Source organism: Panthera onca, chromosome B4 (genome assembly GCF_046562875.1).
Source record: "Panthera onca isolate mPanOnc1 chromosome B4, mPanOnc1 haplotype 2, whole genome shotgun sequence".
Classification (NCBI taxonomy): Eukaryota; Metazoa; Chordata; class Mammalia; order Carnivora; family Felidae; genus Panthera; species Panthera onca.
Window position 1 is genome coordinate 4,195,484 of NC_138345.1, and position 12,439 is coordinate 4,207,922.

A 12,439-nucleotide genomic window follows, 5' to 3' on the forward strand; every position below is an offset into this window, starting at 1 on the left:
CGTTCAACTTTGCAGCATCCTTGCTTCTGTACCTAGCTTGGTCTCCGCTGGCTCCCAAAGGCCACTAGGGACAGTTCCATTTTCTATTTCAAGAGTGACTCCGCTCTCATTACTACTCTGGGAAGGAAACATGGAGGTCATTCTCTTGTTTATAGGCATGGAAGCTCCATTCATGAGAAGGCAAGTGACTTGTTGCAGTCATGAGGCTAATGCATGGGGATGACCAGCCTTCCAGAACCTGGGTCTTCTGACAACTTACTTCCTGTTCTTCTCTCCTTTCATAAGAGACCAACAGACCAGAGATAACGTGGATCATAGAATGTGGAAGCATATTACTCATGCAATGATGGGTTGCTGGGGAAAGGAATTACGAAGAATGAAGGGTGTGCCTTCATTCTCAGCTGGCATTACCCTTAAGCCCTGTTGTATGGCTAAAAACAAAAAGGAAATTAATTTCCTTCTGTTAGCAGCTACTGTGGCAGCAAATGGATACAGAGTTTGGGCAGTTTTGAAAAGTATGAAATATTCTACAATATTATTATAAAATCAATGATACGCTTCAAAATAAATTGGAAGTCATACTAGAATTTTGAATTCGCTGGGAACCCTGGATGGAACAGATTTTCATGTGATGAAAGATCCTTGCTAGACTCTGTGGACCTTCACCTGAGTGCATGAATTTAAGTGCAGACCTGGAAACAGTACAGGGGGAGAAACTGAGCATCCAAAATCATCAAGTGACCATGGTAATAACTGACCACTTTTATGGCGTGATGGAAACAAGGCAGCAGCAGACGGTACCGCATTCCCAGTGACCACAAATGAAATATGGTCGTGGAGCCTATGGGGGGGAAAATGCTACTTTGAGACACAAATTTAAATGAGTTATGTAATTTAATCCATTTATCTACTGTCCTTAATGGATTGTGTTTTGCAGAAGAAATGAATAATTTCTCTATCGGTTGGAAATTGAGAAGCTTGGAGGAACTTGGATTTATTGGTGTGAAGAAATGGTAATTATTTTGTGAATTAAAAGAACACCCTAAACGTAGCTTCAGCAGACCGCTAGCGAATCCTGCCACATAAATAAAGCATGATATTCATCTGGAATGGAAGCGTTGGAAGAATTTTAGTAGCTGTGCTTTTGAATAGTTACAGCTGCTTCTCCTACAAACAGTGCAGGTGCCCATGAGATTATCAACATCATTCCCAACTTTTTATCAATGAACTGAGGGCATGGGAAGCTGGACTCTTGAATGAGCTGAGTGCAGCTTTATTTTCCCATTTAGTTATTATACAGGTTCTTTGGACGCCTGGGTGGCTCAGTCAGTTAAGTGTCCGACTCTTGATTTCAGCTCAGGTCATGATCCCAGGGTTGTGGGATCAAGCCCCACATCGGGCTCTGCACTGACAGCACGGAGCCTGCTTGGGATTCTCTCTCTCCCTGTCTCCCTGCCCCTCCCCTGCTCATGCTGTCTGTTTCTCTCTCTCTCTCTCTCTCTCTCTCTCTCTCTCTCTGTCAAAAATATCTGAATCCTTGTTCCTGGAGCTGGCAGCTAGCACTTCCTAGTAACAATGAAAAAGCTGCCTGATTACGTGCAGCTCTTTCATAAACATTGTGGTTTATGTCAAAGATTTCTTCGACCCTCCCACTGCTCCCCAACCCAGGATTTTTCCCAAATAAGAGACACTGGAGGATACTGACTCCACCTGTCTTTCACTAGCTCACTATCTCCTGGACTGCAGCCCCTTAGTTAAAAATTTGAGATCATCTGACTTCAGCTCAGGTCATGCTCTAGCAGTTGGTGAGTTCAAGCCCCACATTGGGCTCGCGGCTGTGAACCGGTCAGTGCGGAGCCTGCTTTGGATCCTCTGTCCCCCTCTCTCTGCCCCTCCATGCTTGCTCTCTCTCCCCCAAAAATAAATAAATATTTTTTAAAAAAAGAAATTTATAAGACTGCTAAACTCTCAGCAGGTGCTAACTGTCCACATGAGGCCACTAAAAGCAGGGCTGGTTGGGTAGTTCCTGGAAGGAAAACTGAACAAAGTCACCAAAACAAAAACAAAAACTTTGCCAACTTACAGTTAAAATGATGTCTGTTTTTGAACATGGTTTTCCCTGCTTCTAGGTTCTCCCAATTTGGGAAGAGGGCCTACCCTTTCAGTGATGAAGTCCTATGTTATTTTCTCCTTGCTGCTGTTATTTTCTCCTATCTTAGGCTTGGCTCGGTCACTCCCTACCCTGTCGTGTGTGGCCTGCTGCTCAGGAAAGCTCATTGAGGAACATTAGGAGCTCTGGTCTCTTATTGCATTTGTATCTCCAGACAGCAAGCAAAATGCCTGTCACAATGAAATGCCCAGTACATGCGCGTCAAAATGAAATTGCACACACTGCCTTCCCCTAAGCCCACGTGGAAATCAAAATGTGTTCTTACTGGCAGGGAGGTAAATCAGAGGGCTCAGACACACACTCAGCCTCTCCTTCCCTCTTCTGGGGCTTATCTGCTTGCTGTGGGGTAGGGCCCCAGCTGGCCTGCTGACTCTTCCAAGATCCTGCCTTGGAACATGAGAACTGAACACCACACGCACCAGGTGCGAGGAAGAGAGTGAAATTGACAGCAGCAAAAACAACTTGGTTGTTTTTGCAACAAAATGCAAACAAAATGCATAAATCTACAAAATTTCTTAAGCAATTTTACCGCTGTCTTTGAAATTTAGAGGACCTTTTTTGGTGGCATAACCTTCCAACTGCTGTTGCATTTTAAATCTAAATATTTGGGGAAATGAATTTCAGCTAAGATAGTTCTATACCCAAAGTATCAAGAAAGTTCTCGAAAAAATGGAGTTGACACAGTTTTCCCTATACACCTCGCTAGGTACAGCTAAATACTGTGGGCATTATGTAAGAAACAAATGTGAAAGACTGTGAAAAATAGAAGTCAGAATGCCTAAGGATATCAGAACCTGAGGGAAAAGATGTATACTGGAAAATGTGATGGAGAAGTTGGCAATCTGGAGACACCAATGGATGCAGACAAAAAGCCCCAAGAAAAGCATACTTGCCTTAGCAAAGGGCTAAGAAATGGGCAACCACACACGAAAACTTTCAGCTACTAACTGTTCCACTCCAACGAGAGAGTAAAAGGAGTCAGGACTTGTACCACTGCACGTGGCATAAAGGTTCCCCCGTCTCTTGATGTCACTGAAGCCACATGGGGGTGGGGGGAGGGAGGGCAGGTGGAGGTCCCTCTGTGTGTTGCAGCCAGAGCAGTCAGCAGCAGGGAGCCGGAGCTCCCACCACTGCCCTGCGACACAAGTGCCCTTCAGCCTGGCCGCCTCCCCTGGAAGAAGTGAGACAGACCCACCCTACCCCCAATGCCATATGAGGAGGCAGAGATCCATGGTACATGATGCAAGTTTTAGACCTGAAAATATGAGCGCTGAAATAAAAGATTCAGTGGCTGGACTCAACAACAGAATGGAGAGAACAGAAGAAAGAGCCAGTGAACGTCAAGACAGACCAAGAGAGATTACCCAGTCTGAATGACAGACAGAAAACAGACTGAAAAGCAAGTCACACTGAGCCCCCAGGATCTGCAGAACTGTAAAAAGAGATCTGACACTTGCCTGGGAAGGAACCCAAAGAAATAATGCCTGAAAATTCCCCAAGTTTGGCCGAAGACCAATAAGCTAAATCTGGAGGCACCAAAGAAACCCGTGCCATGACACGTCATAGTTAAACTTCTGAAAACTGAAGACAAAGAAAAAAATCTTGAAAGCAGCAAGAGAACAGAGATGCCTTATTGTGGAGGAAACACAGTTGGAAACTATCACACATTTCTCTTTAGAAACCATGGAGGCCAGAAGGAAGTGGCACATTTCCCAAGAGCTGGAAGAAATGAATGGTCAGCCTACAATCCCAGGCCCAGTGAAAATGTCCTTCCAGGCTGAAGGGGAAGTCATTGCATCCTCTGACAAAGAAAATTATACCTCCAGAATACCTCCATTAACATAATGGTTAAAGGAAGTTCTCTAAACAGGAAGAAGATAACAGAAGGAAACTTAGAACATCAAAGAGGAAGAAAGCAAAAATATGGGTAGATACAATTGCCTTTCCTTCCCCTGTTCTGTTTCCAAAATCATGTCTGACAGGTGCGGTGAAACTTACAGCTATCTGTTGTGGCTCTTGGTGTACCTAGAGGAAATACTGAAGACAATTATATTATAAATGGGAGGGGGCAAAGGGATGTACTTTTTCTCCCCTTCCCTCAAACTGACTCAGTCCCTCTGTGATTTTTCCCCCAAAACTAAATATATACATAGCATACAAGCCATCAGTCCCACCCCTGGGCATTTGTCCCAGAAAAATGAAAACCTTTGCCAACGTAAGAACCTGTACATGGATCTTTACAGAAGTTCTGTTTGAAATAATCAAAAAACTGGAAACAGCTAAAATGCTCTACAATAGCTGAATGGCTAAGAAAAAAAATACCATTACATTTATTCCATGGGATGCTACTGAGCTCTAAAAAGGAGAACACTTTTCATTATGTGTAACAATTCATATGGATTTCAAGGCACTGTGCTGAGCGAAGGTTGTCAGTCTCAAAAGGTCATATATGTTTCCATTTATGGAACATTCTCAAAATGGCAAAAATTATATAGATGGGGAGAAAATTCGTGTTTGCTAGGAGCTGAGGAAGGTGGAGACGGGTGGGAGGTTATGACTATAAGAGGCATAGTACAGGGAAGGTATTTGTGGTGATGGAACATTCTGTATATTTTGACTGCGGTGGCAGTTACACAGACTACACTTGTTATAAAATGATACAGAGCTATGCGTACACATTGTACCAATGGCAAACCCCTGGTCTTGATATGACACCATAATTATGTAAGCCGTAGCCACTGAGGGAAACTGGACAAAAGTACACGGGACCTCAGGGCGCTATCTTTGCGACTTCCTGTGAGTCTATAATTATTTTAAAAAGAAAAGTGCTTTAGTTAAAGCAAAAGCCAAGGTAATTTTACTGCTAACAACTACACCACAAAACAGATCAAGTATAAAGTATAACATAACCAACATGGTGAATAAATAGGTCTCATTTTGTAAACGCCCAATCATGATAGGAAAATATCACTTTCCCAACGACATCAGGACAATAAACTACGTACGATTAGCACGACTAAAATATCAATATCCTTATGAAGAAAGCCATTAAAACTGTTGAAGGACTGAAGAATTACAGTCATATCAGCTGATCAGCAATGTTCTTAAGTAAAAATATGCAACATCACAGAGATGTCTTGTCTTAATTCAATATGGAAATTAAAGATTATCCCCTCCCTTCAAGTAACAACAGATTTTTAGTGGGAATTAGCTAACCATGTTCAGAAGTTCATGGAGAGAGAAACAAAGGAAAACAAAAACCTGAACTAAGGAAGACTAATTTAAAAAATCATACAACAGTGAAAAGCGATCATCCCAACAGGTATCAGAACATGTTAGAAAGCCTCAGTAAACAAAACAGTAGGTTGCTGCCACATATATGACAGAAAAACTTATGGAACAGAAAGGAAAATCTAAAAACTTGGTTAAGTTTATATAATAATGTCATATATTTAAAAAGATGGCATTTCAAATAGGCAGAAAAAGGCAGCTATGCTTATGGTGATGGTGGACTCAGATATTCAGGACAACTCTTCTAATGAACAGAACAGTGAAAGCCGGATAAAACATCCTAGGAATCAGGCTTAAGTCATCAGAGATCTATGAAAAACCATCATGCCAAGATCTGAGATGATAAGGCATCCCCAAGAAGTGATCTGGGATTTGGGGCAATTTGACAGCGAGAAGCATCTTCTGCTCAGCAGAATATGCACTCAGGAGTCAGAGAGACAGGTGCTTGCACACCATGAATGGTGAAGCAGGGCCCCAAGAATGGAGGTCACTTCTGGTAGATGCCTGGCTTTGGATCTGGACCTCAAAGATCACACCTGAGAAATAAGGCATATTTAGAAAAATACCAAGCCAGCTTTAGGTCATGCCTCTCCCTGAAAGTGCAAGATGTTTTTCAGGTTTGTAGAGTCACTAACCCTCTGTAAGAAGCAAAGAACAGTCCTCTCCAAAGGAGATGACAAATCATTCTACATGTTTCCAATGTGTTTCACATTATTAATGTGATTAATAATAATCAGGCAGTCGAGAAGGAAAGACACATACATACCGCAAGAAGCAACAGAAAACAGAAGCAGAGAATATGGATATAAACTTCATGGGCCTTGAAATAAAAGACCTGATGAATAACTTCACCAAAAAAATTAGATTTTATGGAAAAGCAGCAAATGGTAATCTAAAACTGAAAAATATAACAGCAGAAATTAGGGGCTCACCAAATGGGGAAAAATAAGTTAGAGTCAGAAAAAAAAATGAGGACTACAAAACTGCTAGATAGATTTGCCAAAAATGTTGTGAATGAAACACAGAAGAGAAAGAACCACACAGAAGCAGTATTTGAAAAAATAAAGACTCGTAATTTTCTTTAAATGAAAAAGCAAATCAGGCTACCAGTTAAATTAGTATGTGAACTGCAAGTAAATAACTATGTAATTTTTAGGTAGTGCTTTGTAACCTCATGGTATCCTCACTGAAACCAAGGGGACAAGAAAGCCTCAAAGAAACCAGAAAAAAACTACAGATTACCTTCAGATGAACCACTGCCTTCTGAGAACAAACACGAGAGTCAAGAAAACAATGTCTTTGAAGTGCTGAAAGACATTCCAAATCTAGAATCATATACCCGACCAAAAATGCTCTTCAAAAATGAAGGTAGGGGTACCTGGGAGGCTCAGTCGGTTGGGCGTCCAACTTCAGCTCAGCTCATGATCTCGCAGTCTGTGAGTTCAAGCCCCATGTTGGGCTCTGTGATGACAGCTCAGAGCCTGGAGCCTGCTTCAGATTCTGTGTCTCTCTCTCTCTGTCCTTTCCCCGCTCACTCTCTCTCTCTCTCTCTTTCTCTCTCTCTCCCCTTCTCTCTCTTTCTCAAAAATAAATGAACATTTTAAAAAATTAATTAATGAAGGTCACATAATTATTATTTCTTATACAAACCTGGCACAGTTTATCTCCCTTAAATTTGCACTAAAGGAAATACTGAAGAGTGAAAACATGTCCCAGAGGAAGGCATAAAGTTGCCAGAAGGTGTGAGGAAGAAAGGGTAAAGATTTGGGCAAGCCACATAAATACCAACTACATAAAATTTTAAAAATAATATTTTCTGGATTGCAAAATAAATTTAGAATCAAAAGGAAACACCAAAATAGCTTAGGAGTTTGGAAGAGAGATAAATGGAGTAAGAGTTCATAAGATCTTTGCCTTGTCTTGAAAGGGGTAAAAGTGCCTGTTTATGTTGTGTGTCCATAAGCCAAGAATGCATACTATAGTGTCTGATAATCTTCAAAATAATAATAGAAATGGTTCAGATAAAAAGCTAATGGGGCAATGTTTGTAGCGCTGCTGTCAACAATGGGCAACTTGTAGAAAGAGCCCAGGAATGGAAAAAGAAGATGTGGTGTATATATATACAATGGAATACTATTCAGCAGTCAAAAAGAATGAAATCTTGCCATTTGCGACAACATGGATGGAACTGGAGGGTATTATGCTAAGTGAAATAAGTCAGAGAAAGACAAATTTCATATGATTTCACTCATAGGTGGAATTTAAGAAACAAAACAGATGAACATAGGGGAAGGGAAGGAAAAGCACTTTAAAAATAGACAGTGAGGCAAACCATAAGAGATTCTCAAATATAGAGAACAAACTGAGGGTTGATGGCAGAGGGGGAGGGGGCCGGAGGGGGATGGGCTAAATGGGTGATGGGCATTAAGGAGGGCACTTGTTGGGATGAGCACTGGGTGTTAAATGTAAGTGATGAATCACTGGGTTCTGCTCCTGAAATCAATACTGCACTGCATGTTAATGAATGAAATTAAATAAATAAACAATAAATAAATGAAATTTAATAAATAAATAAATGAAATTTAAAAATAAATTTATTTAACAAAGAAAGAAAGGGGGAAGCAAGGAAGAAATGAAAAAGCGAATGGGATGTAGAATAGTAGAAATGGTCTAAAATATTTACTCTAAGGGAGAAGAGCATAAAAATAGAAAGTGAATAGTTTGGTGGTAAATCTAAGCACAAATACATTAGTTATTACTTTAAATGTATTACTTTAAATGTAAAAGTTATTACTTTAAATGGTCTACTTAAAAGACCAAAAATTGTCATACTGAATTGAAACACACACACATACGTGTTCACACTCACACAGAAATTCTTTGTTGTTTTCAAGACTCACCTAGAGATTACATAAAGGTTCTACAAAAGATTACACGAGATCAAACAAAGGTTGAAGTAAAAGGATGGGAGAATATTTGTCATGGAAACATTGAACAAAAGAAAGGCCGTGTAGCTAGATTCATCTCAGACCAAGTCGACTTCAAGGTAAGAAGTGGTGTTAGGGATGAAGGGTGACATTTCATAATGTCAAAATGTACAATTCACTAAGAAGATGTAACAGTTACTAACTTAAATGCATACCCTTGAAGCATTTATGTAATAGCTAGGTAATAGCATAGCCTCAAAATACATGATACAAATAAGTAACTAAAGGAGAACAGAGACAAATCCACATCACAGAAGATGTTAACACACCCCTCAAAGTAAATGATACAATAAACAGACACAAAATGATAACCCGTAAGGACGTAAAAGATATTAGCAAAGGAGACCCAGCTGACATATCTATGTCATAAAATACATACCATTTTCTAGCACACATAAAACACAAAAACACAGTATACTCTGGGCCACAAATCAAGTTTCCAATTATTGCTAAGGATTAAAATAATACAAAACATGATTCATGAAGAAAATGGAATTAAGCTAGAAACCAAAAAATGAGAAAACACCTAAACATTTGGAAAAGACACAATATACTTCTCAATAACCCACAGATCAAAGAAGAAATTACACCAAAATTTGAAACATATCTTGAACTGAATGCAATTTTAAAATGATATGACCATTTCAAAACTTGTGGATAGTTAAAGACATGCTTATGGGGTTTCATTTTCAGTTTTAAATCATGGGTGCATATATTAGGGAAAAAAAAGAAAGGCTTACAATCAATGCGCTAAACATTCATATTAAGAATGTAGGTAAACCACGGCAAATAAAACTCAAAAGGTCGAACAATGAAAAAACAAAGTAAAAGAATAATTAATAAAATACAAAATAAATGGGCCACAGAGCGATCACCAGAGCCAAGACTGTGTTCCTTTCAGAGAACTCGTAAGTCCTTGCTGAAGCTGATCAAGAAAAAATGGAGGTGACACAGGAAACCATTACCAGTGATTGACAAGGAAACAATGCGTAAGAGCCTTTAAGTCATTAAGACTAACCAGTAGCTATCTGAAGAAAACAAAAGGAAATGTGATGCGTATCCCTGAATGTAGACCAGATGAAGCTTCTAATGGATAGAGACTTAATTATGAAAAAAATGCAACCACGAAAATAATTTATGAAAACAAATAGTACTCCTTTATACGAGTGAAGTAGGCCTTTTCTAATATGGAAAACCTAGTGGACATAAATAAAAGTTGACAAACTTGATTACCTTTAAAAACCTACTACATTAAAAAGGAAGCTCTTCCTATCCAAAATTAAAACAACCCAAGAACTGAAAAAAATGTTTGGGTTCATATTTCAAGAAAAAAAATGGTACCCCCCCAAAAAATTAAAGGTTCCTAAAAACAAGACAGAAAGTTAATTAGATGGGGCAGCTGGGTGGCTCAGTCAGTTGAGCATCTGACTGTTCATTTCTGCTCAGGCCATGATCTCACAGTCGTGGGATCAGGCCCCGAGTTGGGCTCTGCACTGACCGTGGAGGCTGCTTGAGATTCTCTCTCTTCCTCTCCCTCTGCTCCTCCCCCACTTGCGCTCTCTCTCTCTCTCTCTCTCTGTCTCTATCTTTCAAAACAAAACAAAACAATTTATTAGGAAAAGATCAAGTCTAAAGAAAACTGAGGAAAGGTGATGAGTGAAGAGTCAGTGGGAAGGAAAACACCAGTGGCCCTGAAGGAAAGATACTGAACTCCACGGAGACCACGAGCAAAGGAAAGGTGTGATCCTCTGAAACACCATTTTCCCACGATGGGCACAATGCCAAGTGGATGTAAGCCCTGACGGTGAGGCTTTGGCAAAAGGGACATGTCCGTCCCTGCGTTTGCGTCTGCAAACCTGGGTGGTCATTTTGATGATCCCATCAAAATCGCAAATGCTTAAGTGCCCTTGAACTGGCAGTGTAGCTCTTATGATTTATCATTTATCAGTTGAAATACATGCCATGGGACACGTACGCAAGGTCGTTCACTGTGGTCTTGCTTATAATCGCAAAACATCGTGAACGACCTCAACGTTCATTAATAAGAGATTGGCAAAGTAAATTATGATGGATCTGTGCAGTGCTGAATTACAGAGTGGAAAGTTTGAAAGAATAAAAAAGAGCTTAGTATTAGAGGGAAAACCTCTAGGATACATATATTTCTAGGTGAATAAAACAAGACACAAGACAATGTGTATTTTATGAAAACGTTTTCTTTGAAGGCCTAACATAGCATTACACACTCATATCTGCTTAAAGAGGCATGTGGAAATTCTAGAAAGGCACAGAAGCAGGGAGACTAGAGGGCTAGCTTGGGGCTGCTTAGAGAAGGAGCCAGATGGCCTGGGGACAGTGACCGAAAGACTTTGCTTAGTGCATCTTTAAGTGTCAATATAAAAGGCATAACACATATACACATACTTATTTATTTTTGAACAAGATTGTTATTGCACACTTTCAACCCCTCTCATAGCAGATTCCAAATGGACAGCACCCCAGAGCAAAACTGGAGGGGGAGTCATTCCCTTAGAACTCCGTGTGAGTAGGACACGAAAGGGCGCCCCTCAGCTCATGTGCTTTAGCACGCCTGTCTTAGAACCATGTGACATATTACATAATTTAAAAGTCACACGGAAAGAGAAAGTAATCATAAAATGAATTAAAAGCATAAGGATTGGAAAGGAAGGACAAAGCAATCATTATTTGTAAGAGGTATAATTGCCTCTATGGAAAAGGCCAAAGAACCTGCAAATATTGAACTAATGTCCTTTCAATTTGCTATCACTGCAAACAGGAATACGTTTAATGCCTTGTTTTTCATTAAACCAATAGAAGCTAGTTCAGCCCACACTGAATTCGAAAGCGGGAATAATTCATTCATTTTAACCCTTTGCGGTGCGCTCCCTTGAAGTATCCTGGACTGGTTTTATATGTTAACTTGTTCTATCTACTTAGACTGCAAAATCCCGGTAAACAGGGACTGTATCTTATGTTGTTTTTTAAACCCCTGGGCCATCTCAGCATGTGGGCAAACAGTTTGTGTTCAATAAACGCACCCGTTTGTAAACAATACTTGCACTGAATAAATAAATGCAGCAGGACATCGGCATTCTAGGTGCCGTGAGTGATGAAGATCATGCAGTAATCTGGGACCCAGTGTGATCCCCAGACCAGCATCGGCATCGCTGGGGAGCCTCGAAACACAAATTCTGCTTTCCCAGAAGCTCTGGGGGTGGGTTTGACCGAGCTCTCCAGGTGGCCCTGTGCACGCTGAAGTTTGAAGGCTACTGGTCCAGGAGCCAGAGTCTGCGTTACCACGTGAAGAGACAAGGTGACACAGTCATCTTAAAAACTTAATGACGTGGTGACTGGTCTCAGGCAGTAATCGTTTATGTTAGTTTTTGACAGCCTTGGGCTCACTCGGTTATTTTGTGAGCAGTGGCCCTTGACCCCCACAGGTAACATTCAGGCTTAAAACACACGTCCAGGGGCGCCTGGGTGGCTCAGTCGGTTAAGCGGCTGACTTCGGCTCAGGTCATGCCGTGAGTTTGAGCCCCGCGGTGGGCTCTGTGCTGACAGCTCGGAGCCTGGAGCCTGTTTCAGATTCTGTGTCTCCCCCTCTCTGACCCTCCCCCGTTCATGCCCTGTTTCTCTCTGTCTCAAAAATAAATAAACGTTAAACACACACACACACACACACACACACACACACACACGTCCAGCCACAGATTGTGCAATCCCCTTGGGAGCAGTGCTTCTCAAACCTCAATGTGCAGAGACCTTCACGCGGAGGGCCAGCTCGGAAACTAGCTGGGAATTCAGCTGCCCTGGGTCTGGGGTGAGCGCTTCTATTCTGCATTTATTTTGTAACAAGCCATCTAATTCATCTTGCTTGTGGCCAAGGACCACATCTGAGACACTTCACCCCGTGACGTTGCTACCCAAATTGTGATTGCAAGTCAGCTTGGCATTACCTGGGAGATGGTTAAAA

The 12,439-nt window shown here is 40.9% G+C and overlaps 1 long non-coding RNA gene across 2 annotated transcripts in view; it reads left to right on the top strand.

Annotated features, from left to right (window-relative positions):
• Positions 1 to 12,439, top strand: part of LOC132695150 (uncharacterized) — a 206,329-nt gene that overhangs the window by 136,496 nt on the left and 57,394 nt on the right. Inside the window, exon 4 of one of the 2 annotated variants that reach the window (XR_009617758.1) lies at positions 938 to 1,477. The exons of the other annotated variant lie outside the window; for it this stretch is intronic. This is a non-coding gene — a long non-coding RNA (uncharacterized LOC132695150). Of the gene's footprint in view, positions 1 to 937; positions 1,478 to 12,439 lie in introns of those variants that run through there. 2 annotated transcript variants of the gene reach the window in all.